Below are 15,229 nucleotides of genomic sequence, written 5' to 3'. Positions count from 1 at the left end.
TCTCTCATCTTTCCTCTTCCAGAAAACCATGTTTCTGGAGCATCCCATCCTCATCACCAACACTGTCAAAAAATAAGAGTGTCTAAGATTTTCTCCTACTTATAAGCTAACAAGTTAGCCTGACATGATCTTATAGATGCTGATAAAAGATAAGAGACTCCTGGGTCAGAGATAAAAGCCCATTTATTACTCACATCAATAGCAGCATCCAAAGCAAATCAGCATTTTTACACCAGTTCCTGGATCCCAATTTTTACCAGGTGATTTGAAGAGAGCCAGAGGACACCAGCGCATGCAATGAGATATGTTACAGAAGAACTCTGACCTTTAAAAATCTGAGTCTTCTATCGTTCCTAGCGTATCTTCCTTTTGCTCCTGAGGGAGATGCTGTCTCCATCTTCCAAGGCTGTTTGCTACACAAACAATCTTGAAAAGATAGGTCAGAATAATGGGCAGCAAGTGCCTTGCTCGGAATATGTGCAGGCACAAGACAAAGCCATAGAGAATTGTCTCCCAATAGATGCAAATTGAGAAGGATTTACAGCACCCAGCCTCGATCAGATGACCAATTAATGATTTCCGACACTGACCCTGGAGAAAGTACCTGCAGTGTTTATGCCACATATTGCATATTTGCATTTTAGTTACCAAAAAAGGTATAAATCTAAAAGAACTGTAAGAGAGTTCAGTAGTAATATGAAAAAATAAGTATATATGAAATCATGGGAAACTTGTGAATATTGTAAAGCACTGTAGAAGTTAAAGATTCTTTCATTCAATAAAAATATTAGTTCCTAATATACCAGTAAGAATGAGTTAATTCATTTGAAATTATAGTAAAAAAGATGACATTCAAAATAGCATTGAAAAATGTGAAATATCCAGGGGCAGAGTTAATAAGAAATATGCAGGACTAGATAAAAAGGGCCATAAATTTTCACTAAAGGGCATAAAAATTCGAATTGAATCAGCTGAGAAGCATCCTGTGTGCCAGGTAGAATTTGCTGTAGTAAAAATGTCAATTCTTCCCCAAAACTCATTTATACAGTTAATGGAATTCTTGTCCCAAAGATCTGGGGATTAGAGTTTGCAAAGGGAAAAGGTGATTATCCGAGAAAATACTTGCTTTTGTCACATGAGTCCTAGATTGGTGAGTTGTTCTAATCATCATTAGTTGGTCATCCTAGCTACTATAGTTTGCTGAGTTTGCAAGCAATTTCTTGATCTACAAATCTCCACGACTTAGAGAGGGCATTAATACGATAGATTCCCTCAAGTTTTGCTTCCTCTTCTCACTAAAAGCAAGCTCTATAACTGCAGTCTCTGAATTCTTTGCTAAAAGACCAAAGTGCAAAGTGCAAGTGCAGTCACCCAGTCGTGTCCGATTCTTTGCGACCCCACAGACTGCAGCACGCCAGACCTCTCTGTCCCTCTCCATCTCCCGAAGTTTGCCCAAGTTCGTGCCCATTGCATCAGTGATGCCATCCAGCCATCTCATCTTCAGATGCCCTCTTCTCCTTCTGCCCTCCATCTTTCCCAGGATCAGGGAAATTTCCAGTGAGTCAGCTGTTCGCATCAGCTTACCAAAATAATGAAGTTTCAACTTCGGCATCAGTCCTTCCAATGAGTATTCGGGGTTGATTTCCCTTAGGATTGACTAGTTTGATCTCCTTGCTGTCCAAGGGACTCTGTTCCTCTGCTGTCCAAGGAACCAGAGATCAAGTTGCCAACATTCACTGGATCATAGGGAAAGCTAGGGAATTTCAGAAAAAAACCTACCTCTGTTTCATCAACTACGCCAAAGTGCAAAGACAAAGCCCTCAGTTTTAAAGTCTGCTCTGTTGGACCCTCCCATTGTACCCAGAGTCCCACAGTTGAGACCTCTGCAGCAGACCGTATTTATAATGAATAAGAGAGCAGTAGAAATGGAGTTAATTATAGGTCCAGCACCAATGAATCTCTCGCAGAGGTTCAGTGAGGGCCTTTTGGTAGCTTCGCAGCATCCTCTGTTTTGATCTATAGTGCCAAATGAAATGCATCAGTAAAACTGTTCTGATGCCCAGTGCACACCCAGCTCCTCGATAACTCCAGAACTGAGCTGGAAATGATCAAAGGAACATTGGAATCTCGTGGCTCTCCTATCCATAGGGTGTTGTCTTTTCTTCAATATCCTCTAATGCTAACATGGAAACTATCCCCACAATTAATTCCATGTCTGCTTGCATCTCCTATGCCTAACAGCTAATGCTGATCCAGGACCCAAGACAAGAGGAAAAAGCCCTGGAAAATGGTCAGATCATGGGGAATTGACTCTTTCCCCCACTCTACTCATGACAAAGCAGAAGAGAACATCCTCATCTTTTATAATGATCAGGAATGCATTTTCCTGCTCCCTGGTTTCTGTGGGTATTTCCTCAACTCACATTAAGTACAAACTTATCTATCTGTAGGAAGTTCCAACCCCCCTGCCAAAAAAGAATTCCACTTATGTGATATGGTTCCAGCTCTCATCATATTTATGCAGGATGGCTACATAATTTGTGAGGCCCTGTGCAAAATGAAAACACAGGACTGTTGTTCAAAAAATGTTAAGCATTTCAAAACAACCAGAACAGAACATTAAATCAAGTGTGGGCCCTTCTTAGCATGCAGCCTTGTGCAAATGCATAGGTTACACAACCAGGCAGCTGGTCCTGCAGTTATGTTTTAGCATCACCCAGGTTTCATTTCTTCAAGTTGACTCCTGTTTTCTGCAGCTTTTAAGAGGTTAAGCCCGGGCTTGTATCACCGGCAAGGTTGTAAACAAGAGGAACACTGACTCTCCAGATTGCTCCAATGTGAGTTTGAACCTGGGGTGAGTGATGTTGGGTGAGGGATAAGAATCTGTGTCCAATCCAATTATTGTTGAAACAGCAGGTAAGCAATAGTAGGTGGCTGCATTTACGGACCTATTGACCTGGCCCTTTCCAGATTTGCACTTCAGAGACTTGTCACACTGCCATGCAAGTAGGACTTAGAAAGGACAATCAGGCCATCCTGCAGGGCTTTCACTGGTTGGCCATGTGGCAGGAGGGCCCTAGAGGGCATTCTTGCTTCAAAGGAGAGATCCTAGTTGACAATGAACAGATCCCATACAGCCAACAGACACATTTTGTTTGGCTCACTATATTTCTAAAACTGTAAAATCCTACCTTCAAATCTGGATTTCTATCTTTCATGAATGATCAGAAGAGCTAGAATCCCTGGACCCATATATCTGCCTGGCAACAACCAACTAGAGTTGATGAGTCACTGCCTTTTGAAGAGGTGTACGTTCTCCAGGTCCCCACAGTTCCCACCCTTCCCTATAATTCTACATCAACCTAATTAACATAAGCATCCTACCTGCCTGGCCCTGATCTTGAGTATATGACCTTCGTTCCTCATGGGCTCTTCCAAAACTCTGGGAAGCCACTAAGGACCCAGCCTCTACCGTGAATCAACAGTGGACTAAGTATAATTGTAGAATAATTTACTATAATTTCTATAGCCAACTATCAGTCTTATTGAGTGCCACATGAAGAGGTGTAAAGTACTATGAAGACGATGATGATGACAATGATAATGATGTTAATGGCAGTGGTTGCCACTGTTAAGCTCTTATCAGGCATAGTATAAAGACTGTACTGTATATTATAGTGTTTGCTCCTGATAAATGGTGTGGAACCCTGACATAGATGCCATCTGACTTGAGTGTCCACCTACTTTCACTCAACTTCAGCCATCAGATGTGACACTCCCTCCCCACACTGTACTAGGGCTCACCAAATCTGCCACACCAATAGGACACTATGTAATGCACTGCCTTAACAGCCAGGCCATCCGATTTCTGCCCCCTCCCCACCTGTCTGAATTACTGAGTCCCAGCAAACCAGAATCCTGAGTCCACTCAGTGGCTCACTGAGTGACCTCTTCATGATGGAATCTCAGAGTATTCCATCCATTGATTAGGGATCTACCCCTCCAAGCCAACCTATCTCAGGGTGTTGACCACAATGAGGGTGGGGTGGAGTGGGGGCACTACCAAGGAGAGATGAGGACACCATGGGAAGGATTTCTGCAAGAAGCATCCAGGAGCCACATCTGACTGGCATCCTCACCAGCCAACTTCCCAGCTTCCAGACCAGTGGGAGATTCTCCTTCTCCCCTGTGCTGCCTCCTCTCCATCTGTCCCAGGGCTGACCAGCTGTTGCCCAAAAGATATACTACCAGGTTGCATCCTGAGATGCTGCTCTGTCCCTTTAGGCTTCCTATGTGAGCTCCTTTCTTCAAAACCATAGGGCAACAAAAGTTCAAAGTGGCCCTCCCAGGCACTTAGCCTAGTAGTAAAGAGTACATCTCTATTTGGGGTACTAACCTGAGTTTGAGACCCTCACAGGAGGCTGTGTTTAGGAATACTTCTGCAAGATTCTTGCTCAAACACATACCCATGTTCTTCAAAACATCTGCTCTTTGAAGCTTTACGACTAGATGGACATGCTGAATTCCTGGACAAAACAAGATTTGCTAGCTTCTGAGGCTACCGAGGCCACATCATGAGAAAGATTCTGTCTTCTTCAGGTGAGAACCTCTCCAGCATGGCTACAACTGAAGTAGGTTCCCAAAGCCCAAAATCTGCTCAACATCTGAGTAGACTCAAGGTCTTACCAGTTCCCACAGAGGGGATCAGACAACAAGAGATTGAATCGTGGAAACTGAAATCACCAGAGAGTGATTGATAGACTAATATCCCTTATTAGTTCCTGGCAGGAGGGTTCTCACTGAGAAAACTCACGCCAGTCATCAGCACTCAGGACGCCAAATTGCAAGTTCTCTGCTGGAAAGCAGAGAACATGAGCCATGGCCACTGTTCTTTCAGAGAATTACTTTCCAGCACTGGTTGCTTGATGGATTGCCCTTCCTCACTGGAGTCTGAAGAATCAGTACAGGGCATCTGAAGTCAGATCACGCTCTCCCCAGGCAGCATTAGAGGAAATCTTTCAAAGTCTTAGTCTCCTGTGTTCCTTTCTCAATATTCCTTATCAGTTTCCTTATCTTTCAAAAGCCACTGCCATTATGTGATCTCATGTTACAATTTCCCAGATTACTGCTTGTTATACATTAGCTACATTTGTGATGGCTGCTTCCCAGAACTTGAGCAAGGAAAGCCATCTACCAATCACCATGACTCATGACTTACTGCTCCAAGCCATCATGTTTTCATTCTTATAGCTTCAGTTTCCCAGAATGGCAGTGCTTAACCTTATTATCCAAAAGAGGCAGCTAGAAGGTAATGGAAAGAGACTGGGAACCAGAATTGGAAGACCTGGTAAGACAATTTTCCTTGAAAAAGTTCTGTGTCCACAGTTGTAAATGGGCATAAAAATGTCTGGCATGCCTAGCTTATTATCAAATGAAAAAGCTCTTTGTAAAACAAATATGCTAGATAAATGCTGGGGAGGCTCAATGGATTCCAGGTCTAGCACACAGACTCTGGGGCCCTGGTTCATATCACTATCTTTTACTGCTCTCTCAAGCCTTGCCAGCAACAAAGCATGAACTTCACAGCCAGCCCACACCATAGTCATTAAGAGGGCCAGAGAGAGGCAGGGATGGAAGAGGGGGCATAGAGGACATACAAAGTAAAACAGCAAGCCCAGGGCTAACATGTTCTCCAGTCATGATCTTTTGAGAGATGCAGGTCTCAGCTAGCAACCCAAGACACAAACAGAAACTAAGAGAAGACCATGGGATGTTGGCATCTGGACCCCTATCCAGGCTCTTGAGCCAGACATGCTGGAGTGCTAAGTCAAGTGGGCCTTAGGAAGTATTATTATGAACAAAGCTAGCAGAGGTGATGAAATTACAGCTGAACTATTTCAAGTCCTAAAAGATGATGCTGTTAAAGTGCTGCACTATATATGGCAGCAAATTTGGAAAACTCAGCAGTGGCCACAGGACTGGAAAAGGTCAGTTTTCATTCCAATTCCAAAGAAAAGCAATGCCAAAGAATGTTCAAACTACTATACAATTGTATTAATTTCATATGCTAGCAAGGTCATGCTCAAAATCCTTCCAGCTAGGCTTCAACAGTATGTGAACCAAGAACTTCCAGATGTACAAGCTGGATTTAGAAAAGGCAAAGGAACCAGAAATCAAATTGCCAGCATTCACTGGATCACAGAAAAAGCAAGGGAATTCCAAAAAGATTATCTATTCTTGCATCATTGACTTCGCTAAAGCCTTTGACTGTGTGGATCACAATGAACTGTGGAAAATTCTTAAAGAGACGGGAATGCCAGACCACCTTATCTGTCTCCAGAGAAACCTGGGTGCAGGACAAGAAGCAACAGTTAGAACCAGACATGGAACAATGGACTGGTTGAAAACTGGGAAAGGAGTACATCAAGGCTATATACTGTCACCCTGCTTATTTAATTTACATGCAGAGTACATCAGGTGAAATACCGGGCTGGATGAACCACAAGCTGGTGTTAAGATAGCTGGGAGAAATATCAAAAACTTCAGACATGCAGATGATACCACCCTAATGGCAGAAAGCGAAAAGGAACTAAAGAATCTTTTGATGAAGGTGAAAGAGGAGAGTGAAAAGCTGGTTTAAAACTCAACACTAAAAAAAACTGAGATCATGGTGTCCGGTCCCATGACTTTATGGCAAATAGACAGGGAAAAATTAGAAGCAGTGATAGATTTTATTTTCTTGGGCTCCAAAATCACTGCAGACAGTGACTGCAGCAATGAAATTAAAAACTATGCTTTTTCTAGTACAGATGTGAGAGTTGGACCATAAGGAAGGCTGAGCACTGAAGAATTGATGCTTTCGGATTGTGGTGCTGGAGAAGACCCTTGAGAGTCCCTTTGTCAGCAAGGAGATCAAACCAGTCAATCATAAATGCTGTACGTGTTTAGTCACTCAGTCATGTCCAACTCTGTGACCTCAAGGACTACAGCCTACCAGGCTCCTCTGTCCATGGGGATTCTCCAGGAAAGAATATTGCAGTGGGTTGCCATGCCCTCCTCCAGGGGATCTTTCTAACCCAGGGATTGAACCCAAGGCTCCTGCATTGCAGAGGGAGTCTTCATTATCTAAGCCACCAGGGAAGCCCTAGAATACTGGATTGAGTAGCCTATCCCTTCTCCAGGGGAAATTTCAGACCCGGAAATCAAACCAGAGTCTCCGGCATTGCAGGATGATGCTTTACCAGCTGAGCTACCAGGGAATCCTAAAGGTAATCAACCCTGAATATTCATTGGAAGGGCTGATGCTGAAGCTGAAGCTCTAATACTTGGCCACCTCATGCGAAAAGCTGACTTACTGGAAAAGGCCCTGATGCTGGGAAAGATTGAAGGCAGGAGCAGAAGGCGGTGACAGAAGATGAGATAATTGGATGTCATCACCGATTCAATGGACATGAATTTGAGCAAACTCAGGGAGATAGTGAAGGACAGGGAAGCCTGGCATGCTGCAGCCCATGGGGTCATAAAGAGTCAGACTCGACTTAGCGACTGAACAGCAATAGTGTGAAGCTCCTGATCAACAGTAGATGCTCAATAGACGGTGGCTTCCTGCCTTACAAGGCAACATTCACAGGCAGCCCTCCCTGTTTTAGTCAGAACTAAAGTCACCATCCCAGGATCACAAAGCCAAGCACTTGAATTCCTACAGGCCTCTTTAACAGACTTCAACATCTATTGTTTATAGCAACAATGAACACTAAAATGGCAGGCAAAACCTTGCGGGAGGATGGGTGGGTTCACTTTTCCAGAGACGAGGTCCATAGCTTTTAAAATTACCCATCAAAATGTCCAGAATCTGTGCTACAAAGAATGTCCCTTCCAAAAAGCAAATACAGCTCCAGCCAAGGAAGGTGTGGACCTTTCTCTCCAAACTTGAGGCTCTGCCATAGAGAGGGCACCCAGCGGGTTCTGTTTAATTATCTGATCTCTATGCTTTGCAAATTTCCTTAGACAAATATAATCATGGTGAGAGTTCAGAGCTGGGGTTTTTTTAATACTTTTTGTTAATTTTGAGATAATTATTTATTCAAACACAGTAGCAAGAAATAATATAGGGACTTCTCTAATGGTCCAGTGGCTGAGAATCGTGTTCCCATTGACGGGGGGTTGGGAGTGGCGAGTTCAATTTCTAGTCTGGGAACCAGATTCCACATGCTGCAACTAGGACTTGTTGCAGACAAGTAAATATTTTTAAAAAGAAATAATACAGAGCCCTCTCTTTTACCCTTCACCCAGTTTTCCCAAAGGTCACATCTTACAAAACAACAATACAATAACACAGCGAAAATACTGACGTCACACAGTTGAGGTACTTAACATTTCATCCCCGAAAGGCTCCCTCATGATACCCTTTTAAATCCACTCCCACTTCCCTCCTAATTTCAACTCCTAATTGGGAGCTGGTTTTGGTTGGCTTGCTTTCATTCGGTTGTTGCTGTTGTTTTCCAACCTCATGCAGTGACGGGTGGGCTATAAGGACACAGTCATTCATCCAGCAGAGAACAGACGATAGGCGTGCACCCACAGACACACCAAACTCCCCCTTAGAATACAACGCTGCTCCCAATTAGAGCAACGTGCTTTGGACAAATGGGAAATTGAGGTTTGGGGTTAAATAACCTGAATCCAAAGACTCCTACCACTAATTACCAGTAGTGCCAGGTACTCTCCCTGCAATATTTCTAATCCTCACAACAGCCCTATAAGGCAGGTATGACTCTCTCATCATCAAGGCAGCTGAGACTCAGAGGATTAATAACCTGCCAAAGAGGATTTGAATCCCAGTCACTTTCAACTGAGATTAAGGGAAATTTTATTAAAAACCAGTAAACACACAGAGTGTCGAGTAAGACATTTAAGGATAAAACAGAAACCAGAAAAGTACGTGAAAGGGAAAAAAATAAGAGGTGGACGTTTTATAGAGCCTTAAGACAAGAAGGAGAAAGCCTTTTTCCAATTACTGTTGCTACATCATAAAGCAAACCAAATTTAGCAGAATAGAGCAGCAACCACTTTATTATGCTCACAGTACTTGTGGGCCAGAAATCTGGAAAGGGCACAGCAGAGGTGGCTTGTCTGTGCCCCAGCATGTCTGGGCCCTCCACTGGGAAGGCTTGCAGGCTGGAGGTGACTCAGTGGCTGGGGTCTAGAACCATCTACAGGCACTTTCACTCATGTCTGGTGTGGATGCTGGCTGCAACCTGGGATCGCAGCTGGATCTGTCAACCGGAGCACCTATACACATCTACCCACATGACCTGGGCTTCCTCATGGCGTGGTGGTCTCAAGGGGGCTGACAGTTTTACATGGCAGCCCAGGGCCTCGAAAGCAGATTCCCAATGGCCAAGACAGGAACTGCAATGTCTGTTTTGGTTTTAACCTCAGAGATCACACAATGTCATTTCTGGTACATTCCATCTGTTAGAAGCGAGTCATAGCCATTTAAAATAAAAACCACAGCCTTCTATCCAGTTTCTAGGCTCTAAGATAGATGCCTTGGAAAGAAAAGTGATCTGGATAGGATTTTGACAGTGTCAAATCTACCAAGGTCCTGGGTGGAGGATGAAGTTAGGGATGGGAGATAACGGCAAGAGGATGACAAACATATGTAATTTAAAAAAAATTTTAGAGTGTTGATTTAGAAGATCAGAGTATAATAAGTTCTGCATAAATGGGGTTCACTTATTCCAAATCAGGCTTCCTCAGCAATTTAATCATGTAAACAAAATTCAGGGTCAAGGAGGGTTTGTCTACAACCTACTTAGGAAAAACTGTTCTTAAGAACTTTAGCACTTTAATCACTTTAATTGTTTGCATGCCAATTAATTGGCACTGCTAATTATAAATGAGTTATCTGTTCATTAAAGCAGGCTTAGATGAACGTCAGCTTAAAAGCACTTAGCAGTTAGTATATATTGCTGTGTTATCTGCAAGTAAAAACCGCATCCCTTTAAAAATGTCTATATTATAAGCAAGAAAGTCTGTAATTTATTTTTCACAAATTCTGAGTCATTCCACTATGGTGATATAATAAGATCTTAGTAAATAAGACTTGATAAGAAAGGCAAAGAGAAGAATAAAAGACATTCCAGAGACTGAGGCAAAAACAAAACCATGGGGGGAATGTTTGGGGCTGTGTTTGTAATTTAAGGGTAAAGGTGTGAAGAGTAAAGAGAGAGAGGATTTTTAAAATACTTGAAAAGACAAAGGAAGACAAGTGGTGGTGGGAGGCCTTAACAGTGGCTCTAGGGTCCCTGTAGTGATTAGTATTTGAAAGAGGCAGTCGTTTCCTGGTTCTCTATTGCTAGGTAACAAATTATCCCAAAACCGAGTGGCCTAAAACAATCTTCTTATTCTCTTCTTTTCCGATGCTGTGACTGAGAAATACAGTGAGAGTGAGCTTGGCTATCCTCCTCAGGTCCACATATTTTCAGCTGGAACAGCTGGAACAGAATCACTTACTTAGAAGACAGTTACTTCACTCACATGGGTGGCCCCTCTGTGCTCCTTGGCCTCGCTCTACATGGAGTTTCACCCCTACAGGACTTCTCCATGGACCTGGTCTGAACTTCTCACAACATGGTGACCTCCACCTTGCATGGTCCTTAAACTCTAGATCTAGAACTGGGGTAGCATCTTTTATGCCCTCTCTTTTGGTCAAGGCTATCACAAACCAGCCCAGATTCAAGGGGAAGGAGAAGGACTTCACCTCTTACTGTGAGGATTTATCAAAAAGTTGCAGCCAATTTTTCATCCTCTACAAGTCCGCCCATGACTCTGAATGAAGCAATATAATACTTAAAATAGAGGAGAAAAAGAATAAAGGAGTTCTCACCTGATAGCCTTTTGTTTTCTTTTGTGTTAACAGTTCAAACCTCTTTTTTTACTTAGAAAATAAAGTTAAAATAGTATAAGTGCTGACACCCTAAGCATTAATATCCATCAATAAGAAGACAAGCAGTGATCTTTGGAAGGAAGTTCTGTCTTCTCCGTCTTAAAAGTTTGCTTTGAATATGGTCTCAGTGCAAACAATCCCCCTTATATGACGCAGAGTTAGTCTCTTTGCTCCCTATGTTCCGTAGACGTGGATACCCACCTTCAGTCCTCTGCCCTTTCTTCTGCTTTTTCTGCCCTCTTCCTAGATAGATGGTCTGATTCCCTCCCACTTTCAGCCGTCAGCCACCAAACATTACTACTAAACACTATTCCTAAATATGTGAAGCCAGTTTACCAACTACTCACAAAGTCTGTCCAGCCCTTTGACTTTGAATCTTCTCACCCTCATTTTCCTTATTGGCCTGACTACATGTCCTAGAGTGCTACGTTGAGAGTGGAGTTGTTCTCCCTCCGTTCCTCCTAATACATACCTTTAGCACATTAGTCATGAGGTCGCATTAGCTCCTAACTTCTCCTGCAACTGCCTCATCCCCTCCTATTTCCACTGCCCTTGTCACCAAGTTCCTCCCTGCATTCTACATCCCCTTCTCAAAATCCTGCCAAATTAATGCTTCTTCCAATTTAGAAATCACATATTACGTTTCTTTTTTTTTATTTTATTTTATTTAACTTTACAATATTAGTATTACCCTTAACTTTTTAACATGCTTACTTAAAAGTTAATTAGTATACCAACCCTCCTTCTGACTAATGAAAGGCCTTAAATGCCTTGAATTTCCGATCACCTCCCTCTCTTCTTACATGTTATTTCTGTCCAGTAATCTACCTTGATGATGCTTTCATATTCTCTTTACCAATATCACTGTTTATTTATTCAGTCAATGAACATTTAGGTTTATTCACATACTTAACAATTATTTGTTGATTATTACTTCTTGGGTCCAATTTCATTATTCACAAAGTGCATCCTTTTTATACCAGTGGTTCTCAAACTTGATACACACCAGAATTATGTAGGAATAGTTTGAAAATTCCAGTTCCCAGTGTGTGCCACAGAACAATGACCTATAAATCCTTGAGGGTATAAGACAGGTATTAGTACTTCATAAGTCTCTCCTAATGATGCTAATATGCAACCAGATTGAGCACCTTATCTTAAAAAATCCTTTAGCAAAGTTTTCTTAACAGTAAATAATCTCTGCTTTTGTCTGGAAATCTATATAAAGACATCCACCTTCATTATGGAATTATTAAGCTGAACATAAAATTCTAAATAGTTACTTTCATTTAACACACAGAAGACCTTATTCCACTGTCTTCTGGTTTCTATAGTCCCTATAGTGAGGCCTGCAGTCAGTCTAGTTTTCTTCTTTAGTAGGTAATCTTTATTAGTTTTATGACTGCTTTTACCATTTTCTCTTTGTCTTTGAGGTATTCAAATTTCATTAATATATATCTGAATAGGAAATTAGTTTACTAAAAAATATAAATGTTTTGGAATTTTCTGTATTTCCTAAGTCTGAAAATTCGTGTCTTTCATCATTTTAGAAAATTCTCAGGGCATTATTTCTTCTAATATTGTTTCTCCCTCAGTATTTCTATTATATTCTTAAAAAATTCTACATTATGCTTCTCAGTCTTTCTCACTCTACTCTCCATCTCTTTATCTTTCTTTCATATTTTCCTTCTTTTTATCTCTCTTCAAATATCTTCCAATTCACTTGTTCACTCTTCATCCCTGCCTAATCTGTACTTACCTAGTCTTTTGAATTTTTATATGCAATTATTTTATGTGTTAACCTCCAGAAGTCCTATTCTATTCTTTACAAAACTGTCTGATAATTATATAGGTACTATTTATTTATTATATTTTTATTTCTTTTTTGTGTGTGTTTAGTCAATTTAAATAACTTCATTTAGAGAATGCATCCAATAATTCTGTTACCTGAAATTTTAGGGACTTAATTCTTTTGTCCCTTGTAGTGAGTTTTCCACTTGTGATGGACTGGTTCCCCATGTATGTTGTCATATTGAATCATAATCTTGAGTTTGGCAGGGCTTTAGCTGTAGGAATCTTGTGCAATCTGGACTGAAATGCTGTCCTTCCAGAATGGTGCCCCTTAGGTTTTACTAGTGTGACATCAATTTCATGTTAACATTTTTGCTTGGATTCCCTGGATCATGCAGGTAAGGATAATAGGATGGCCTTATGAATTCTCATGAGATATTTTTTCCCTAGGCAAAACAAACCAAGTATTCCTACAAGTTTTTTCTTATTTATTTTTGCTTATTTTTGACTGTGCAGGGTCTCCACTGCTGCACGCGGGCTTTCTGTAGTTGCAGTGAGCAGAGGCTACTCTCCAGTTGCCGTGCACAGGCTTCTCACTGAGGTGGCTTCTGCGTGCTTCAGCAGTTGCCATGTGTGTGCTTAGCTGCCCTGCAGCACGTGGAATCTTCCCAGATCCGTGATCAAACCTGTGTCCCCTCCATTGGAGTGTGTGTGGGCACAGTCCCTCAGTTGTGTCCAACTCTTTTGCGACCTGCCACGCTCCTCTGTCCAAGAATACTGGAGTGGGTTGCCTTGGCAGGCAGATTCTTAACCACTGAACCACCAAGGAAATCCTCTGTAAGTTTTTTATTTCGCTTTCTTGCGTTTTTTATTTTGCTTTGCCAGTAAGTGAGTATTTTCAACCACCATTTCACTGAGAGTGTAGCCCTTTGCAGGCTTTGAACAGGGGACAGGGGTCTCAGTTCAAACATCCTGCTATAGGAACGTCCAAGGCCTTAATTCCTGTGGTCTTTATTTATTTTTTTTTAAACTTTATATAATTGTATTAGTTTTGCCAAATATCAAAATGAATCCATCACAGGTATACATGTGCTCCCCATCCTGAACCCTCCTCCCTCCTCCCTCCCCATACCATCCCTCTGGGTCGTCCCAGTGCACTAGCCCCAAGCATCCAGTATTGTGCATTGAACCTGTGGTCTTTAAACTGAAGTCATCTGCTTACTAACAACACATCCCACGGCAGCTGACGTGAGTGCCTACATGCCTCTCTGATTTTCAGTTTTATTTTCATGTTTTGGTCTATGAGTCTTTTCTTTCCTAACCTGCTATGCATTTAAAAGAATGTTTGTTTCATTTTATTCACTTTCCTAGTTTTGTTGTTGTCAGAAGAGGCTTTTCAAGGCAATTAGCTCACCATCTTGCTATAAATGGAAATCCCCACGCATATTCCGTCTAACTTCTGGAAGGAATGGATTGTAATTTGCACTGTTGCTCATATTATTGGACATGAATCTTATTAATTGATACTAGTTAAATAAATGAGTAAGGATATTATTTATTTACAAAGTATTTCTCTTTTTTTTTTAAGAATCTATCAAAGAATAAATTTTAATCTTGACTCCAAAGGTTCTTTTCAAACTCAATTAAATACTGACAGATTTATCTGAAAGGGAAATTGTGAACTTTCTTCTTGCCCTTTATTCTTTAACAATCAAACAAGGCATCTATAGGACCAATGTGGTAAAGTCACTCTCAAAGTTAAAGCAACCTAGGAAATGACCTTTGAGCATACATTCTATTCTAGTCTTAAAACTCATAAAACCAGGGTAGGGTTTTTGTATATTTTGTTAATAAGCCGTGATTAATAGCTCTGCGCAGCTGGATGTCATCACTGACTCGATGGACATGAGTTTGTGTGAACTCCGGGAGTTGGTGATGGACAGGGAGGCCTGGCATGCTGCGATTCATGGGGTCGCAAAGAGTCGGACACGACTGAGCGACTGAACTGAACTGAATGCTGCTCCTAAGTCACTTCAGTCGTATCTGACTATGTATGGCCCAAGAGATGGCAGCTCACCAGGCTCCCCCGTCCCTGGGATTCTCCAGGCAAGAACACTGGAGTGGGTTGCCATTTCCTTCTCCAATGTATGAAAGTGAAAAGTGAAAGTGAAGTCGCTCAGTCATATCCGACTCTTAGCGACCCCATGGACTTCAGCCTACCAGGCTCCTCCATCCATGGGATTTTCTAGGCAAGAGTACTGGAGTGGGGTGCCATTGCCTTCTCCAACTGAACTGAATAGCTCTGCGAAAATTTAACCTAATATTGCTGATGGTGAGACATAAACCTGGATGGACTTAATTGCCTTCTATTTCATAATTCATTTAATGAAACATCAGAGGTACAAATAAAATTTAAGGGAAAAAGTAGTGATGTGAGCAAAACTGAAGTCCTTCTAATAAAAACATGTAATACATTTCAACCTGGCC

This window comes from Bos taurus, chromosome 1 (genome assembly GCF_002263795.3).
Source record: "Bos taurus isolate L1 Dominette 01449 registration number 42190680 breed Hereford chromosome 1, ARS-UCD2.0, whole genome shotgun sequence".
NCBI lineage: Eukaryota > Metazoa > Chordata > Mammalia > Artiodactyla > Bovidae > Bos > Bos taurus.
This window is presented reverse-complemented; position numbering follows the sequence as displayed.